Below are 20,132 nucleotides of genomic sequence, written 5' to 3'. Positions count from 1 at the left end.
AAGATGTTCTACTCTTTGAATTCCTTGGGCTTTCTCCATAGCAACTGATCCTACCAGATAACCGGTGAATGAAACTGTCAATTACGCTTACTTTAAGACGGGAATTGAGCTTCCTACACAATATGATCATAGAACTTTGAATTACCTCTTACTTTTGAAAGAGAATTGTTTATTGTACACAGTTTTCAACGGGAAACATTCTCAGTATTCACACAGTTCCAGCCCTTTGAATTCATGTTCGTTTTCAAAAGGAAATGTTGAGAGCATATAACTTCTGATATAACTTTGAAATCAATCGTAGATTACCATTGGCATGCTGTCTGTAATGAAATTACAGAACATTGAATTCGTTGTTACTCTTCAGTGAGAAACGTTCATTTCAAACAGCGGGACTACAGGACTTTGAATTCAGGGATAGATTTCAAATGGCAATTGCATACTATACACAATTGAATTACACAACTCGACGTTCTCTGTTAGTTTTCTTGCACAACATGTGTTGGTATTGAAGCAGCTTCTAATCTTTTAAGTTCACGGTTAGTTTTCATTAGTAAATGATGCTAGTACATAACCGGCTAACAGCACATTGCATTCCCTCTTAGTTTTCCAGGGGATAAGTTCTTCCTAGACAACAGGTATACGGAACGTTGAATTGTATAATAATATTCATTGGGAAATGTTCAGTTAGAAAACAGGACTAAGCAACATTGAATACAGGCTTAGTTAGAAAAGCAAATTACTTTACAGTAGAGAACAGGACAGAACAACATGACATTCACGATCAGTTTTCAATGAGAAACGAAAGAATCCAAGATGTTCTACTCTTTGAATTCCTTGGGCTTTCTCCATAGCAACTGATCCTACCAGATAACCGGTGAATGAAACTGTCAATTACGCTTACTTTAAGACGGGAATTGAGCTTCCTACACAATATGATCATAGAACTTTGAATTACCTCTTACTTTTGAAAGAGAATTGTTTATTGTACACAGTTTTCAACGGGAAACATTCTCAGTATTCACACAGTTCCAGTCCTTTGAATTCATGTTCGTTTTCAAAAGGAAATGTTGAGAGCATATAACTTCTGATATAACTTTGAAATCAATCTTAGATTACCATTGGCATGCTGTCTGTAATGAAATTACAGAACATTGAATTCGTTGTTACTCTTCAGTGAGAAACGTTCATTTCAAACAGCGGGACTACAGGACTTTGAATTCAGGGATAGATTTCAAATGGCAATTGCATACTATACACAACTGAATTACAGAACTCGACGTTCTCTGTTAGTTTTCTTGCACAACATGTGTTGGTATTGAAGCAGCTTCTAATCTTTTAAGTTCACGGTTAGTTTTCATTAGTAAATGATGCTAGTACATAACCGGCTAACAGCACATTGCATTCACTCTTAGTTTTCCAGGGGATAAGTTCTTCCTAGACAACAGGTTTACGGAACGTTGAATTGAACATTACTATTCATTGGGAAATGTTCAGTTAGAAAACAGGACTAAGCAACATTGAATACAGGCTTAGTTAGGAAAGCGGATTTCTTTACAGTAGAGAACAGGACAGAACAACATGACATTCACGATCAGTTTTCAATGAGAAACGAAAGAATCCAAGATGTTCTACTCTTTGAATTCCTTGGGCTTTCTCCATAGCAACTGATCCTACCAGATAACCGGTGAATGAAACTGTCAATTACGCTTACTTTAAGACGGGAATTGAGCTTCCTACACAATATGATCATAGAACTTTGAATTACCTCTTACTTTTGAAAGAGAATTGTTTATTGTACACAGTTTTCAACGGGAAACATTCTCAGTATTCACACAGTTCCAGCCCTTTGAATTCATGTTCGTTTTCAAAAGGAAATGTTGAGAGCATATAACTTCTGATATAACTTTGAAATCAATCTTAGATTACCATTGGCATGCTGTCTGTAATGAAATTACAGAACATTGAATTCGTTGTTACTCTTCAGTGAGAAACGTTCATTTCAAACAGCGGGACTACAGGACTTTGAATTCAGGGATAGATTTCAAATGGCAATTGCATACTATACACAATTGAATTACAGAACTCGACGTTCTCTGTTAGTTTTCTTGCACAACATGTGTTGGTATTGAAGCAGCTTCTAATCTTTTAAGTTCACGGTTAGTTTTCATTAGTAAATGATGCTAGTACATAACCGGCTAACAGCACATTGCATTCACTCTTAGTTTTCCAGGGGATAAGTTCTTCCTAGACAACAGGATTACGGAACGTTGAATTGAACATTACTATTCATTGGGAAATGTTCAGTTAGAAAACAGGACTAAGCAACATTGAATACAGGCTTAGTTAGGAAAGCGGATTTCTTTACAGTAGAGAACAGGACAGAACAACATGACATTCACGATCAGTTTTCAATGAGAAACGAAAGAATCCAAGATGTTCTACTCTTTGAATTCCTTGGGCTTTCTCCATAGCAACTGATCCTACCAGATAACCGGTGAATGAAACTGTCAATTACGCTTACTTTAAGACGGGAATTGAGCTTCCTACACAATATGATCATAGAACTTTGAATTACCTCTTACTTTTGAAAGAGAATTGTTTATTGTACACAGTTTTCAACGGGAAACATTCTCAGTATTCACACAGTTCCAGCCCTTTGAATTCATGTTCGTTTTCAAAAGGAAATGTTGAGAGCATATAACTTCTGATATAACTTTGAAATCAATCTTAGATTACCATTGGCATGCTGTCTGTAATGAAATTACAGAACATTGAATTCGTTGTTACTCTTCAGTGAGAATCGTTCATTTCAAACAGCGGGACTACAGGACTTTGAATTCAGGGATAGATTTCAAATGGCAATTGCATACTATACACAATTGAATTACAGAACTCGACGTTCTCTGTTAGTTTTCTTGCACAACATGTGTTGGTATTGAAGCAGCTTCTAATCTTTTAAGTTCACGGTTAGTTTTCATTAGTAAATGATGCTAGTACATAACCGGCTAACAGCACATTGCATTCACTCTTAGTTTTCCAGGGGATAAGTTCTTCCTAGACAACAGGTTTACGGAACGTTGAATTGAACATTACTATTCATTGGGAAATGTTCAGTTAGAAAACAGGACTAAGCAACATTGAATACAGGCTTAGTTAGGAAAGCGGATTTCTTTACAGTAGAGAACAGGACAGAACAACATGACATTCACGATCAGTTTTCAATGAGAAACGAAAGAATCCAAGATGTTCTACTCTTTGAATTCCTTGGGCTTTCTCCATAGCAACTGATCCTACCAGATAACCGGTGAATGAAACTGTCAATTACGCTTACTTTAAGACGGGAATTGAGCTTCCTACACAATATGATCATAGAACTTTGAATTACCTCTTACTTTTGAAAGAGAATTGTTTATTGTACACAGTTTTCAACGGGAAACATTCTCAGTATTCACACAGTTCCAGCCCTTTGAATTCATGTTCGTTTTCAAAAGGAAATGTTGAGAGCATATAACTTCTGATATAACTTTGAAATCAATCTTAGATTACCATTGGCATGCTGTCTGTAATGAAATTACAGAACATTGAATTCGTTGTTACTCTTCAGTGAGAAACGTTCATTTCAAACAGCGGGACTACAGGACTTTGAATTCAGGGATAGATTTCAAATGGCAATTGCATACTATACACAATTGAATTACAGAACTCGACGTTCTCTGTTAGTTTTCTTGCACAACATGTGTTGGTATTGAAGCAGCTTCTAATCTTTTAAGTTCACGGTTAGTTTTCATTAGTAAATGATGCTAGTACATAACCGGCTAACAGCACATTGCATTCACTCTTAGTTTTCCAGGGGATAAGTTCTTCCTAGACAACAGGTTTACGGAACGTTGAATTGAACATTACTATTCATTGGGAAATGTTCAGTTAGAAAACAGGACTAAGCAACATTGAATACAGGCTTAGTTAGGAAAGCGGATTTCTTTACAGTAGAGAACAGGACAGAACAGCATGACATTCACGATCAGTTTTCAATGAGAAACGAAAGAATCCAAGATGTTCTACTCTTTGAATTCCTTGGGCTTTCTCCATAGCAACTGATCCTACCAGATAACCGGTGAATGAAACTGTCAATTACGCTTACTTTAAGACGGGAATTGAGCTTCCTACACAATATGATCATAGAACTTTGAATTACCTCTTACTTTTGAAAGAGAATTGTTTATTGTACACAGTTTTCAACGGGAAACATTCTCAGTATTCACACAGTTCCAGCCCTTTGAATTCATGTTCGTTTTCAAAAGGAAATGTTGAGAGCATATAACTTCTGATATAACTTTGAAATCAATCTTAGATTACCATTGGCATGCTGTCTGTAATGAAATTACAGAACATTGAATTCGTTGTTACTCTTCAGTGAGAAACGTTCATTTCAAACAGCGGGACTACAGGACTTTGAATTCAGGGATAGATTTCAAATGGCAATTGCATACTATACACAATTGAATTACAGAACTCGACGTTCTCTGTTAGTTTTCTTGCACAACATGTGTTGGTATTGAAGCAGCTTCTAATCTTTTAAGTTCACGGTTAGTTTTCATTAGTAAATGATGCTAGTACATAACCGGCTAACAGCACATTGCATTCACTCTTAGTTTTCCAGGGGATAAGTTCTTCCTAGACAACAGGTTTACGGAACGTTGAATTGAACATTACTATTCATTGGGAAATGTTCAGTTAGAAAACAGGACTAAGCAACATTGAATACAGGCTTAGTTAGGAAAGCGGATTTCTTTACAGTAGAGAACAGGACAGAACAACATGACATTCACGATCAGTTTTCAATGAGAAACGAAAGAATCCAAGATGTTCTACTCTTTGAATTCCTTGGGCTTTCTCCATAGCAACTGATCCTACCAGATAACCGGTGAATGAAACTGTCAATTACGCTTACTTTAAGACGGGAATTGAGCTTCCTACACAATATGATCATAGAACTTTGAATTACCTCTTACTTTTGAAAGAGAATTGTTTATTGTACACAGTTTTCAATGGGAAACATTCTCAGTATTCACACAGTTCCAGCCCTTTGAATTCATGTTCGTTTTCAAAAGGAAATGTTGAGAGCATATAACTTCTGATATAACTTTGAAATCAATCGTAGAATACCATTGGCATGCTGTCTGTAATGAAATTACAGAACATTGAATTCGTTGTTACTCTTCAGTGAGAAACGTTCATTTCAAACAGCGGGACTACAGGACTTTGAATTCAGGGATAGATTTCAAATGGCAATTGCATACTATACACAATTGAATTACACAACTCGACGTTCTCTGTTAGTTTTCTTGCACAACATGTGTTGGTATTGAAGCAGCTTCTAATCTTTTAAGTTCACGGTTAGTTTTCATTAGTAAATGATGCTAGTACATAACCGGCTAACAGAACATTGCATTCACTCTTAGTTTTCCAGGGGATAAGTTCTTCCTAGACAACAGGTTTACGGAACGTTGAATTGAACATTACTATTCATTGGGAAATGTTCAGTTAGAAAACAGGACTAAGCAACATTGAATACAGGCTTAGTTAGGAAAGCGGATTCCTTTACAGTAGAGAACAGGACAGAACAACATGACATTCACGATCAGTTTTCAATGAGAAACGAAAGAATCCAAGATGTTCTACTCTTTGAATTCCTTGGGCTTTCTCCATAGCAACTGATCCTACCAGATAACCGGTGAATGAAACTGTCAATTACGCTTACTTTAAGACGGGAATTGAGCTTCCTACACAATATGATCATAGAACTTTGAATTACCTCTTACTTTTGAAAGAGAATTGTTTATTGTACACAGTTTTCAACGGGAAACATTCTCAGTATTCACACAGTTCCAGCCCTTTGAATTCATGTTCGTTTTCAAAAGGAAATGTTGAGAGCATATAACTTCTGATATAACTTTGAAATCAATCTTAGATTACCATTGGCATGCTGTCTGTAATGAAATTACAGAACATTGAATTCGTTGTTACTCTTCAGTGAGAAACGTTCATTTCAAACAGCGGGACTACAGGACTTTGAATTCAGGGATAGATTTCAAATGGCAATTGCATACTATACACAATTGAATTACAGAACTCGACGTTCTCTGTTAGTTTTCTTGCACAACATGTGTTGGTATTGAAGCAGCTTCTAATCTTTTAAGTTCACGGTTAGTTTTCATTAGTAAATGATGCTAGTACATAACCGGCTAACAGCACATTGCATTCACTCTTAGTTTTCCAGGGGATAAGTTCTTCCTAGACAACAGGTTTACGGAACGTTGAATTGAACATTACTATTCATTGGGAAATGTTCAGTTAGAAAACAGGACTAAGCAACATTGAATACAGGCTTAGTTAGGAAAGCGGATTTCTTTACAGTAGAGAACAGGACAGAACAACATGACATTCACGATCAGTTTTCAATGAGAAACGAAAGAATCCAAGATGTTCTACTCTTTGAATTCCTTGGGCTTTCTCCATAGCAACTGATCCTACCAGATAACCGGTGAATGAAACTGTCAATTACGCTTACTTTAAGACGGGAATTGAGCTTCCTACACAATATGATCATAGAACTTTGAATTACCTCTTACTTTTGAAAGAGAATTGTTTATTGTACACAGTTTTCAACGGGAAACATTCTCAGTATTCACACAGTTCCAGCCCTTTGAATTCATGTTCGTTTTCAAAAGGAAATGTTGAGAGCATATAACTTCTGATATAACTTTGAAATCAATCTTAGATTACCATTGGCATGCTGTCTGTAATGAAATTACAGAACATTGAATTCGTTGTTACTCTTCAGTGAGAAACGTTCATTTCAAACAGCGGGACTACAGGACTTTGAATTCAGGGATAGATTTCAAATGGCAATTGCATACTATACACAATTGAATTACACAACTCGACGTTCTCTGTTAGTTTTCTTGCACAACATGTGTTGGTATTGAAGCAGCTTCTAATCTTTTAAGTTCACGGTTAGTTTTCATTAGTAAATGATGCTAGTACATAACCGGCTAACAGCACATTGCATTCACTCTTAGTTTTCCAGGGGATAAGTTCTTCCTAGACAACAGGTTTATGGAACGTTGAATTGAACATTACTATTCATTGGGAAATGTTCAGTTAGAAAACAGGACTAAGCAACATTGAATACAGGCTTAGTTAGGAAAGCGGATTTCTTTACACTAGAGAACAGGACAGAACAACATGACATTCACGATCAGTTTTCAATGAGAAACGAAAGAATCCAAGATGTTCTACTCTTTGTATTCCTTGGGCTTTCTCCATAGCAACTGATCCTACCAGATAACCGGTGAATGAAACTGTCAATTACGCTTACTTTAAGACGGGAATTGAGCTTCCTACACAATATGATCATAGAACTTTGAATTACCTCTTACTTTTGAAAGAGAATTGTTTATTGTACACAGTTTTCAACGGGAAACATTCTCAGTATTCACACAGTTCCAGCCCTTTGAATTCATGTTCGTTTTCAAAAGGAAATGTTGAGAGCATATAACTTCTGATATAACTTTGAAATCAATCTTAGATTACCATTGGCATGCTGTCTGTAATGAAATTACAGAAGATTGAATAAATTGTTACTCTTCAGTGAGAAACGTTCATTTCACACAGCGGGACTACAGGACTTTGAATTCAGGGATAGATTTCAAATGGCAATTGCATACTATACACAAGTGAATTACAGAACTCGACGTTCTCTGTTAGTTTTCTTGCACAACATGTGTTGGTATTGAAGCAGCTTCTAATCTTTTAAGTTCACGGTTAGTTTTCATTAGTAAATGATGCTAGTACATAACCGGCTAATAGCACATTGCATTCACTCTTAGTTTTTGAGGGGATAAGTTCTTCCTAGACAACAGGTTTACGGAACGTTGAATTGAACATTACTATTCATTGGGAAATGTTCAGTTAGAAAACAGGACTAAGCAACATTGAATACAGGCTTAGTTAGGAAAGCTGATTTCTTTACAGTAGAGAACAGGACAGAACAACATGACATTCACGATCAGTTTTCAATGAGAAACGAAAGAATCCAAGATGTTCTACTCTTTGAATTCCTTGGGCTTTCTCCATAGCAACTGATCCTACCAGATAACCGGTGAATGAAACTGTCAATTACGCTTACTTTAAGACGGGAATTGAGCTTCCTACACAATATGATCATAGAACTTTGAATTACCTCTTACTTTTGAAAGAGAATTGTTTATTGTACACAGTTTTCAACGGGAAACATTCTCAGTATTCACACAGTTCCAGCCCTTTGAATTCATGTTCGTTTTCAAAAGGAAATGTTGAGAGCATATAACTTCTGATATAACTTTGAAATCAATCGTAGATTACCATTGGCATGCTGTCTGTAATGAAATTACAGAACATTGAATTCGTTGTTACTCTTCAGTGAGAAACGTTCATTTCAAACAGCGGGACTACAGGACTTTGAATTCAGGGATAGATTTCAAATGGCAATTGCATACTATACACAATTGAATTACACAACTCGACGTTCTCTGTTAGTTTTCTTGCACAACATGTGTTGGTATTGAAGCAGCTTCTAATCCTTTAAGTTCACGGTTAGTTTTCATTAGTAAATGATGCTAGTACATAACCGGCTAACAGCACTTTGCATTCACTCTTAGTTTTCCAGGGGATAAGTTCTTCCTAGACAACAGGTTTACGGAACGTTGAATTGAACATTACTATTCATTGGGAAATGTTCAGTTAGAAAACAGGACTAAGCAACATTGAATACAGGCTTAGTTAGGAAAGCGGATTTCTTTACAGTAGAGAACAGGACAGAACAACATGACATTCACGATCAGTTTTCAATGAGAAATGAAAGAATCCAAGATGTTCTATTCTTTGAATTTTTGAATTCCTTGGGCTTTCTCCATAGCAACTGATCCTACCAGATAACCGGTGAATGAAACTGTCAATTTCGCTTACTTTAAGACGGGAATTGAGCTTCCTACACAATATGATCATAGAACTTTGAATTACCTCTTACTTTTGAAAGAGAATTGTTTATTGTACACAGTTTTCAACGGGAAACATTCTCAGTATTCACACAGTTCCAGCCCTTTGAATTCATGTTCGTTTTCAAAAGGAAATGTTGAGAGCATATAACTTCTGATATAACTTTGAAATCAATCTTAGATTACCATTGGCATGCTGTCTGTAATGAAATTACAGAACATTGAATTCGTTGTTACTCTTCAGTGAGAAACGTTCATTTCAAACAGCGGGACTACAGGACTTTGAATTCAGGGATAGATTTCAAATGGCAATTGCATACTATACACAATTGAATTACAGAACTCGACGTTCTCTGTTAGTTTTCTTGCACAACATGTGTTGGTATTGAAGCAGCTTCTAATCTTTTAAGTTCACGGTTAGTTTTCATTAGTAAATGATGCTAGTACATAACCGGCTAACAGCACATTGCATTCACTCTTAGTTTTCCAGGGGATAAGTTCTTCCTAGACAACAGGTTTACGGAACGTTGAATTGAACATTACTATTCATTGGGAAATGTTCAGTTAGAAAACAGGACTAAGCAACATTGAATACAGGCTTAGTTAGGAAAGCGGATTTCTTTACAGTAGAGAACAGGACAGAACAACATGACATTCACGATCAGTTTTCAATGAGAAACGAAAGAATCCAAGATGTTCTACTCTTTGAATTCCTTGGGCTTTCTCCATAGCAACTGATCCTACCAGATAACCGGTGAATGAAACTGTCAATTACGCTTACTTTAAGACGGGAATTGAGCTTCCTACACAATATGATCATAGAACTTTGAATTACCTCTTACTTTTGAAAGAGAATTGTTTATTGTACACAGTTTTCAACGGGAAACATTCTCAGTATTCACACAGTTCCAGCCCTTTGAATTCATGTTCGTTTTCAAAAGGAAATGTTGAGAGCATATAACTTCTGATATAACTTTGAAATCAATCGTAGATTACCATTGGCATGCTGTCTGTAATGAAATTACAGAACATTGAATTCGTTGTTACTCTTCAGTGAGAAACGTTCATTTCAAACAGCGGGACTACAGGACTTTGAATTCAGGGATAGATTTCAAATGGCAATTGCATACTATACACAATTGAATTACAGAACTCGACGTTCTCTGTTAGTTTTCTTGCACAACATGTGTTGGTATTGAAGCAGCTTCTAATCTTTTAAGTTCACGGTTAGTTTTCATTAGTAAATGATGCTAGTACATAACCGGCTAACAGCACTTTGCATTCACTCTTAGTTTTCCAGGGGATAAGTTCTTCCTAGACAACAGGTTTACGGAACGTTGAATTGAACATTACTATTCATTGGGAAATGTTCAGTTAGAAAACAGGACTAAGCAACATTGAATACAGGCTTAGTTAGGAAAGCGGATTTCTTTACACTAGAGAACAGGACAGAACAACATGACATTCACGATCAGTTTTCAATGAGAAACGAAAGAATCCAAGATGTTCTACTCTTTGTATTCCCTGGGCTTTCTCCATAGCAACTGATCCTACCAGATAACCGGTGAATGAAACTGTCAATTACGCTTACTTTAAGACGGGAATTGAGCTTCCTACACAATATGATCATAGAACTTTGAATTACCTCTTACTTTTGAAAGAGAATTGTTTATTGTACACAGTTTTCAACGGGAAACATTCTCAGTATTCACACAGTTCCAGCCCTTTGAATTCATGTTCGTTTTCAAAAGGAAATGTTGAGAGCATATAACTTCTGATATAACTTTGAAATCAATCTTAGATTACCATTGGCATGCTGTCTGTAATGAAATTACAGAACATTGAATTCGTTGTTACTCTTCAGTGAGAAACGTTCATTTCAAACAGCGGGACTACAGGACTTTGAATTCAGGGATAGATTTCAAATGGCAATTGCATACTATACAGAATTGAATTACAGAACTCGACGTTCTCTGTTAGTTTTCTTGCACAACATGTGTTGGTATTGAAGCAGCTTCTAATCTTTTAAGTTCACGGTTAGTTTTCATTAGTAAATGATGCTAGTACATAACCGGCTAACAGCACATTGCATTCACTCTTAGTTTTCCAGGGGATAAGTTCTTCCTAGACAACAGGTTTACGGAACGTTGAATTGAACATTACTCTTCATTGGGAAATGTTCAGTTAGAAAACAGGACTAAGCAACATTGAATACAGGCTTAGTTAGGAAAGCGGATTTCTTTACAGTAGAGAACAGGACAGAACAACATGACATTCACGATCAGTTTTCAATGAGAAACGAAAGAATCCAAGATGTTCTACTCTTTGAATTCCTTGGGCTTTCTCCATAGCAACTGATCCTACCAGATAACCGGTGAATGAAACTGTCAATTACGCTTACTTTAAGACGGGAATTGAGCTTCCTACACAATATGATCATAGAACTTTGAATTACCTCTTACTTTTGAAAGAGAATTGTTTATTGTACACAGTTTTCAACGGGAAACATTCTCAGTATTCACACAGTTCCAGCCCTTTGAATTCATGTTCGTTTTCAAAAGGAAATGTTGAGAGCATATAACTTCTGATATAACTTTGAAATCAATCGTAGATTACCATTGGCATGCTGTCTGTAATGAAATTACAGAACATTGAATTCATTGTTACTCGTCAGTGAGAAACGTTCATTTCAAACAGCGGGACTACAGGACTATGAATTCAGGGATAGATTTCAAATGGCAATTGCATACTATACACAATTGAATTACACAACTCGACGTTCTCTGTTAGTTTTCTTGCACAACATGTGTTGGTATTGAAGCAGCTTCTAATCTTTTAAGTTCACGGTTAGTTTTCATTAGTAAATGATGCTAGTACATAACCGGCTAACAGCACATTGCATTCACTCTTAGTTTTCCAGGGGATAAGTTCTTCCTAGACAACAGGTTTACGGAACGTTGAATTGAACATTACTATTCATTGGGAAATGTTCAGTTAGAAAACAGGACTAAGCAACATTGAATACAGGCTTAGTTAGGAAAGCGGATTTCTTTACACTAGAGAACAGGACAGAACAACATGACATTCACGATCAGTTTTCAATGAGAAACGAAAGAATCCAAGATGTTCTACTCTTTGTATTCCCTTGGCTTTCTCCATAGCAACTGATCCTACCAGATAACCGGTGAATGAAACTGTCAATTACGCTTACTTTAAGACGGGAATTGAGCTTCCTACACAATATGATCATAGAACTTTGAATTACCTCTTACTTTTGAAAGAGAATTGTTTATTGTACACAGTTTTCAACGGGAAACATTCTCAGTATTCACACAGTTCCAGTCCTTTGAATTCATGTTCGTTTTCAAAAGGAAATGTTGAGAGCATATAACTTCTGATATAACTTTGAAATCAATCTTAGATTACCATTGGCATGCTGTCTGTAATGAAATTACAGAACATTGAATTCGTTGTTACTCTTCAGTGAGAAACGTTCATTTCAAACAGCGGGACTACAGGACTTTGAATTCAGGGATAGATTTCAAATGGCAATTGCATACTATACACAATTGAATTACACAACTCGACGTTCTCTGTTAGTTTTCTTGCACAACATGTGTTGGTATTGAAGCAGCTTCTAATCTTTTAAGTTCACGGTTAGTTTTCATTAGTAAATGATGCTAGTACATAACCGGCTAACAGCACATTGCATTCACTCTTAGTTTTCCAGGGGATAAATTCTTCCTAGACAACAGGTTTATGGAACGTTGAATTGAACCTTACTATTCATTGGGAAATGTTCAGTTAGAAAACAGGACTAAGCAACATTGAATACTGGCTTGGTTAGGAAGCAGATTTCTTTACATTAGAGAACAGGACAGAACAACATGACATTCACGATCAGTTTTCAATGAGAAACGAAAGAATCCAAGATGTTCTACTCTTTGAATTCCCTGGGCTTTCTCCATAGCAACTGATCCTACCAGATAACCGGTGAATGAAACTGTCAATTACGCTTACTTTAAGACGGGAATTGAGCTTCCTACACAATATGATCATAGAACTTTGAATTACCTCTTACTTTTGAAAGAGAATTGTTTATTGTACACAGTTTTCAACGGAAAACATTCTCAGTATTCACACAGTTCCAGCCCTTTGAATTCATGTTCGTTTTCAAAAGGAAATGTTGAGAGCATATAACTTCTGATATAACTTTGAAATCAATCGTAGAATACCATTGGCATGCTGTCTGTAATGAAATTACAGAACATTGAATTCGTTGTTACTCTTCAGTGAGAAACGTTCATTTCAAACAGCGGGACTACAGGACTTTGAATTCAGGGATAGATTTCAAATGGCAATTGCATACTATACACAATTGAATTACAGAACTCGACGTTCTCTGTTAGTTTTCTTGCACAACATGTGTTGGTATTGAAGCAGCTTCTAATCTTTTAAGTTCACGGTTAGTTTTCATTAGTAAATGATGCTAGTACATAACCGGCTAACAGCACTTTGCATTCACTCTTAGTTTTCCAGGGGATAAGTTCTTCCTAGACAACAGGTTTACGGAACGTTGAATTGAACATTACTATTCATTGGGAAATGTTCAGTTAGAAAACAGGACTAAGCAACATTGAATACAGGCTTAGTTAGGAAAGCGGATTTCTTTACAGTAGAGAACAGGACAGAACAACATGACATTCACGATCAGTTTTCAATGAGAAACGAAAGAATCCAAGATGTTCTACTCTTTGAATTCCTTGGGCTTTCTCCATAGCAACTGATCCTACCAGATAACCGGTGAATGAAACTGTCAATTACGCTTACTTTAAGACGGGAATTGAGCTTCCTACACAATATGATCATAGAACTTTGAATTACCTCTTACTTTTGAAAGAGAATTGTTTATTGTACACAGTTTTCAACGGGAAACATTCTCAGTATTCACACAGTTCCAGCCCTTTGAATTCATGTTCGTTTTCAAAAGGAAATGTTGAGAGCATATAACTTCTGATATAACTTTGAAATCAATCGTAGATTACCATTGGCATGCTGTCTGTAATGAAATTACAGAACATTGAATTCGTTGTTACTCTTCAGTGAGAAACGTTCATTTCAAACAGCGGGACTACAGGACTTTGAATTCAGGGATAGATTTCAAATGGCAATTGCATACTATACACAATTGAATTACAGAACTCGACGTTCTCTGTTAGTTTTCTTGCACAACATGTGTTGGTATTGAAGCAGCTTCTAATCTTTTAAGTTCACGGTTAGTTTTCATTAGTAAATGATGCTAGTACATAACCGGCTAACAGCACTTTGCATTCACTCTTAGTTTTCCAGGGGATAAGTTCTTCCTAGACAACAGGTTTACGGAACGTTGAATTGAACATTACTATTCATTGGGAAATGTTCAGTTAGAAAACAGGACTAAGCAACATTGAATACAGGCTTAGTTAGGAAAGCGGATTTCTTTACAGTAGAGAACAGGACAGAACAACATGACATTCACGATCAGTTTTCAATGAGAAACGAAAGAATCCAAGATGTTCTACTCTTTGTATTCCTGGGCTTTCTCCATAGCAACTGATCCTACCAGATAACCGGTGAATGAAACTGTCAATTACGCTTACTTTAAGACGGGAATTGAGCTTCCTACACAATATGATCATAGAACTTTGAATTACCTCTTACTTTTGAAAGAGAATTGTTTATTGTACACAGTTTTCAACGGGAAACATTCTCAGTATTCACACAGTTCCAGCCATTTGAATTCATGTTCGTTATCAAAAGGAAATGTTGAGAGCATATAACTTCTGATATAACTTTGAAATCAATCGTAGAATACCATTGGCATGCTGTCTGTAATGAAATTACAGAACATTGAATTCGTTGTTACTCTTCAGTGAGAAACGTTCATTTCAAACAGCGGGACTACAGGACTTTGAATTCAGGGATAGATTTCAAATGGCAATTGCATACTATACACAATTGAATTACACAACTCGACGTTCTCTGTTAGTTTTCTTGCACAACATGTGTTGGTATTGAAGCAGCTTCTAATCTTTTAAGTTCACGGTTAGTTTTCATTAGTAAATGATGCTAGTACATAACCGGCTAACAGCACATTGCATTCACTCTTAGTTTTCCAGGGAATAAGTTCTTCCTAGACAACAGGTTTACGGAACGTTGAATTGAACCTTACTATTCATTGGGAAATGTTCAGTTAGAAAACAGGACTAAGCAACATTGAATACAGGCTTAGTTAGGAAGCAGATTTCTTTACACTAGAGAACAGGACAGAACAACATGACATTCACGATCAGTTTTCAATGAGAAACGAAAGAATCCAAGATGTTCTACTCTTTGAATTCCTGGGCTTTCTCCATAGCAACTGATCCTACCAGATAACCGGTGAATGAAACTGTCAATTACGCATACTTTAAGAACGGAATTGAGCTTCCAAAACAATATGATCATAGAACTTTGAATTACCTCTTACATTTGAAAGAGAATTGTTTATTGTACACAGTTTTCAACGGGAAACATTCTCAGTATTCACACAGTTCCAGCCCTTTGAATTCATGTTCGTTTTCAAAAGGAAACGTTGAGAGCATATAACTTCTGATATAACTTTGAAATCAATCTTAGATTACCATTGGCATGCTGTCTGTAATGAAATTACAGAACATTGAATTCGTTGTTACTCTTCAGTGAGAAACGTTCATTTCAAACAGCGGGACTACAGGACTTTGAATTCAGGGATAGATTTCAAATGGCAATTGCATACTATACACAATTGAATTACAGAACTCGACGTTCTCTGTTAGTTTTCTTGCACAACATGTGTTGGTATTGAAGCAGCTTCTAATCTTTTAAGTTCACGGTTAGTTTTCATTAGTAAATGATGCTAGTACATAACCGGCTAACAGCACATTGCATTCACTCTTAGTTTTCCAGGGGATAAGTTCTTCCTAGACAACAGGTTTACGGAACGTTGAATTGAACATTACTATTCATTGGGAAATGTTCAGTTAGAAAACAGGACTAAGCAACATTGAATACAGGCTTAGTTAGGAAAGCGGATTTCTTTACAGTAGAGAACAGGACAGAACAACATGACATTCACGATCAGTTTTCAGTGAGAAACGAAAGAATCCAAGATGTTCTACTCTTTGAATTCCTTGGGCTTTCTCCATAGCAACTGATCCTACCAGATAACCGGTGAATGAAACTGTCAATTACGCTTACTTTAAGACGGGAATTGAGCTTCCTACACAATATGATCATAGAACTTTGAATTACCTCTTACTTTTGAAAGAGAATTGTTTATTGTACACAGTTTTCAACGGGAAACATTCTCAGTATTCACACAGTTCCAGCCCTTTGAATTCATGTTCGTTTTCAAAAGGAAATGTTGAGAGCATATAACTTCTGATATAACTTTGAAATCAATCTTAGATTACCATTGGCATGCTGTCTGTAATGAAATTACAGAACATTGAATTCGTTGTTACTCTTCAGTGAGAAACGTTCATTTCAAACAGCGGGACTACAGGACTTTGAATTCAGGGATAGATTTCAAATGGCAATTGCATACTATACACAATTGAATTACAGAACTCGACGTTCTCTGTTAGTTTTCTTGCACAACATGTGTTGGTATTGAAGCAGCTTCTAATCTTTTAAGTTCACGGTTAGTTTTCATTAGTAAATGATGCTAGTACATAACCGGCTAACAGCACTTTGCATTCACTCTTAGTTTTCCAGGGGATAAGTTCTTCCTAGACAACAGGTTTACGGAACGTTGAATTGAACATTACTATTCATTGGGAAATGTTCAGTTAGAAAACAGGACTAAGCAACATTGAATACAGGCTTAGTTAGGAAAGCGGATTTCTTTACACTAGAGAACAGGACAGAACAACATGACATTCACGATCAGTTTTCAATGAGAAACGAAAGAATCCAAGATGTTCTACTCTTTGAATTCCTTGGGCTTTCTCCATAGCAACTGATCCTACCAGATAACCGGTGAATGAAACTGTCAATTACGCTTACTTTAAGACGGGAATTGAGCTTCCTACACAATATGATCATAGAACTTTGAATTACCTCTTACTTTTGAAAGAGAATTGTTTATTGTACACAGTTTTCAACGGGAAACATTCTCAGTATTCACACAGTTCCAGCCCTTTGAATTCATGTTCGTTTTCAAAAGGAAATGTTGAGAGCATATAACTTCTGATATAACTTTGAAATCAATCGTAGATTACCATTGGCATGCTGTCTGTAATGAAATTACAGAACATTGAATTCGTTGTTACTCTTCAGTGAGAAACGTTCATTTCAAACAGCGGGACTACAGGACTTTGAATTCAGGGATAGATTTCAAATGGCAATTGCATACTATACACAATTGAATTACAGAACTCGACGTTCTCTGTTAGTTTTCTTGCACAACATGTGTTGGTATTGAAGCAGCTTCTAATCTTTTAAGTTCACGGTTAGTTTTCATTAGTAAATGATGCTAGTACATAACCGGCTAACAGCACATTGCATTCACTCTTAGTTTTCCAGGGGATAAGTTCTTCCTAGACAACAGGTTTACGGAACGTTGAATTGAACATTACTATTCATTGGGAAATGTTCAGTTAGAAAACAGGACTAAGCAACATTGAATACAGGCTTAGTTAGGAAAGCGGATTTCTTTACAGTAGAGAACAGGACAGAACAACATGACATTCACGATCAGTTTTCAATGAGAAACGAAAGAATCCAAGATGTTCTACTCTTTGAATTCCTTGGGCTTTCTCCATAGCAACTGATCCTACCAGATAACCGGTGAATGAAACTGTCAATTACGCTTACTTTAAGACGGGAATTGAGCTTCCTACACAATATGATCATAGAACTTTGAATTACCTCTTACTTTTGAAAGAGAATTGTTTATTGTACACAGTTTTCAACGGGAAACATTCTCAGTATTCACACAGTTCCAGCCCTTTGAATTCATGTTCGTTTTCAAAAGGAAATGTTGAGAGCATATAACTTCTGATATAACTTTGAAATCAATCTTAGATTACCATTGGCATGCTGTCTGTAATGAAATTACAGAACATTGAATTCGTTGTTACTCTTCAGTGAGAAACGTTCATTTCAAACAGCGGGACTACAGGACTTTGAATTCAGGGATAGATTTCAAATGGCAATTGCATACTATACACAATTGAATTACACAACTCGACGTTCTCTGTTAGTTTTCTTGCACAACATGTGTTGGTATTGAAGCAGCTTCTAATCTTTTAAGTTCACGGTTAGTTTTCATTAGTAAATGATGCTAGTACATAACCGGCTAACAGCACATTGCATTCACTCTTAGTTTTTTAGGGGATAAGTTCTTCCTAGACAACAGGTTTACGGAACGTTGTATTGAACATTACTATTCATTCGGAAATGTTCAGTTAGAAAACAGGACTAAGCAACATTGAATACAGGCTTAATTAGGAAAGCGGATTTCTTTACAGTAGAGAACAGGACAGAACAACATGACATTCACGATCAGTTTTCAATGAGAAACGAAAGAATCCAAGATGTTCTACTCTTTGAATTCCTTGGGCTTTCTCCATAGCAACTGATCCTACCAGATAACCGGTGAATGAAACTGTCAATTACGCTTACTTTAAGACGGGAATTGAGCTTCCTACACAATATGATCATAGAACTTTGAATTACCTCTTACTTTTGAAAGAGAATTGTTTATTGTACACAGTTTTCAACGGGAAACATTCTCAGTATTCACACAGTTCCAGCCCTTTGAATTCATGTTCGTTTTCAAAAGGAAATGTTGAGAGCATATAACTTCTGATATAACTTGGAAATCAATCGTAGATTACCATTGGCATGCTGTCTGTAATGAAATTACAGAACATTGAATTCGTTGTTACTCTTCAGTGAGAAACGTTCATTTCAAACAGCGGGACTACAGGACTTTGAATTCAGGGATAGATTTCAAATGGCAATTGCATACTATACACAATTGAATTACACAACTCGACGTTCTCTGTTAGTTTTCTTGCACAACATGTGTTGGTATTGAAGCAGCTTCTAATCTTTTAAGTTCACGGTTAGTTTTCATTAGTAAATGATGCTAGTACATAACCGGCTAACAGAACATTGCATTCACTCTTAGTTTTCCAGGGGATAAGTTCTTCCTAGACAACAGGTTTACGGAACGTTGAATTGAACATTACTATTCATTGGGAAATGTTCAGTTAGAAAACAGGACTAAGCAACATTGAATACAGGCTTAGTTAGGAAAGCGGATTTCTTTACAGTAGAGAACAGGACAGAACAACATGACATTCACGATCAGTTTTCAATGAGAAACGAAAGAATCCAAGATGTTCTACTCTTTGAATTCCTTGGGCTTTCTCCATAGCAACTGATCCTACCAGATAACCGGTGAATGAAACTGTCAATTACGCTTACTTTAAGACGGGAATTGAGCTTCCTACACAATATGATCATAGAACTTTGAATTACCTCTTACTTTTGAAAGAGAATTGTTTATTGTACACAGTTTTCAACGGGAAACATTCTCAGTATTCACACAGTTCCAGCCCTTTGAATTCATGTTCGTTTTCAAAAGGAAATGTTGAGAGCATATAACTTCTGATATAACTTGGAAATCAATCGTAGATTACCATTGGCATGCTGTCTGTAATGAAATTACAGAACATTGAATTCGTTGTTACTCTTCAGTGAGAAACGTTCATTTCAAACAGCGGGACTACAGGACTTTGAATTCAGGGATAGATTTCAAATGGCAATTGCATACAATACACAATTGAATTACAGAACTCGACGTTCTCTGTTAGTTTTCTTGCACAACATGTGTTGGTATTGAAGCAGCTTCTAATCTTTTAAGTTCACGGTTAGTTTTCATTAGTAAATGATGCTAGTACATAACCGGCTAACAGCACATTGCATTCACTCTTAGTTTTCCAGGGGATAAGTTGTTCCTAGACAACAGGTTTACGGAACGTTGTATTGAACATTACTATTCATTGGGAAATGTTCAGTTAG

This window comes from Jaculus jaculus, chromosome 14, assembly GCF_020740685.1.
Source record: "Jaculus jaculus isolate mJacJac1 chromosome 14, mJacJac1.mat.Y.cur, whole genome shotgun sequence".
NCBI lineage: Eukaryota > Metazoa > Chordata > Mammalia > Rodentia > Dipodidae > Jaculus > Jaculus jaculus.
Note: the sequence above shows the minus strand (reverse complement) of the source record.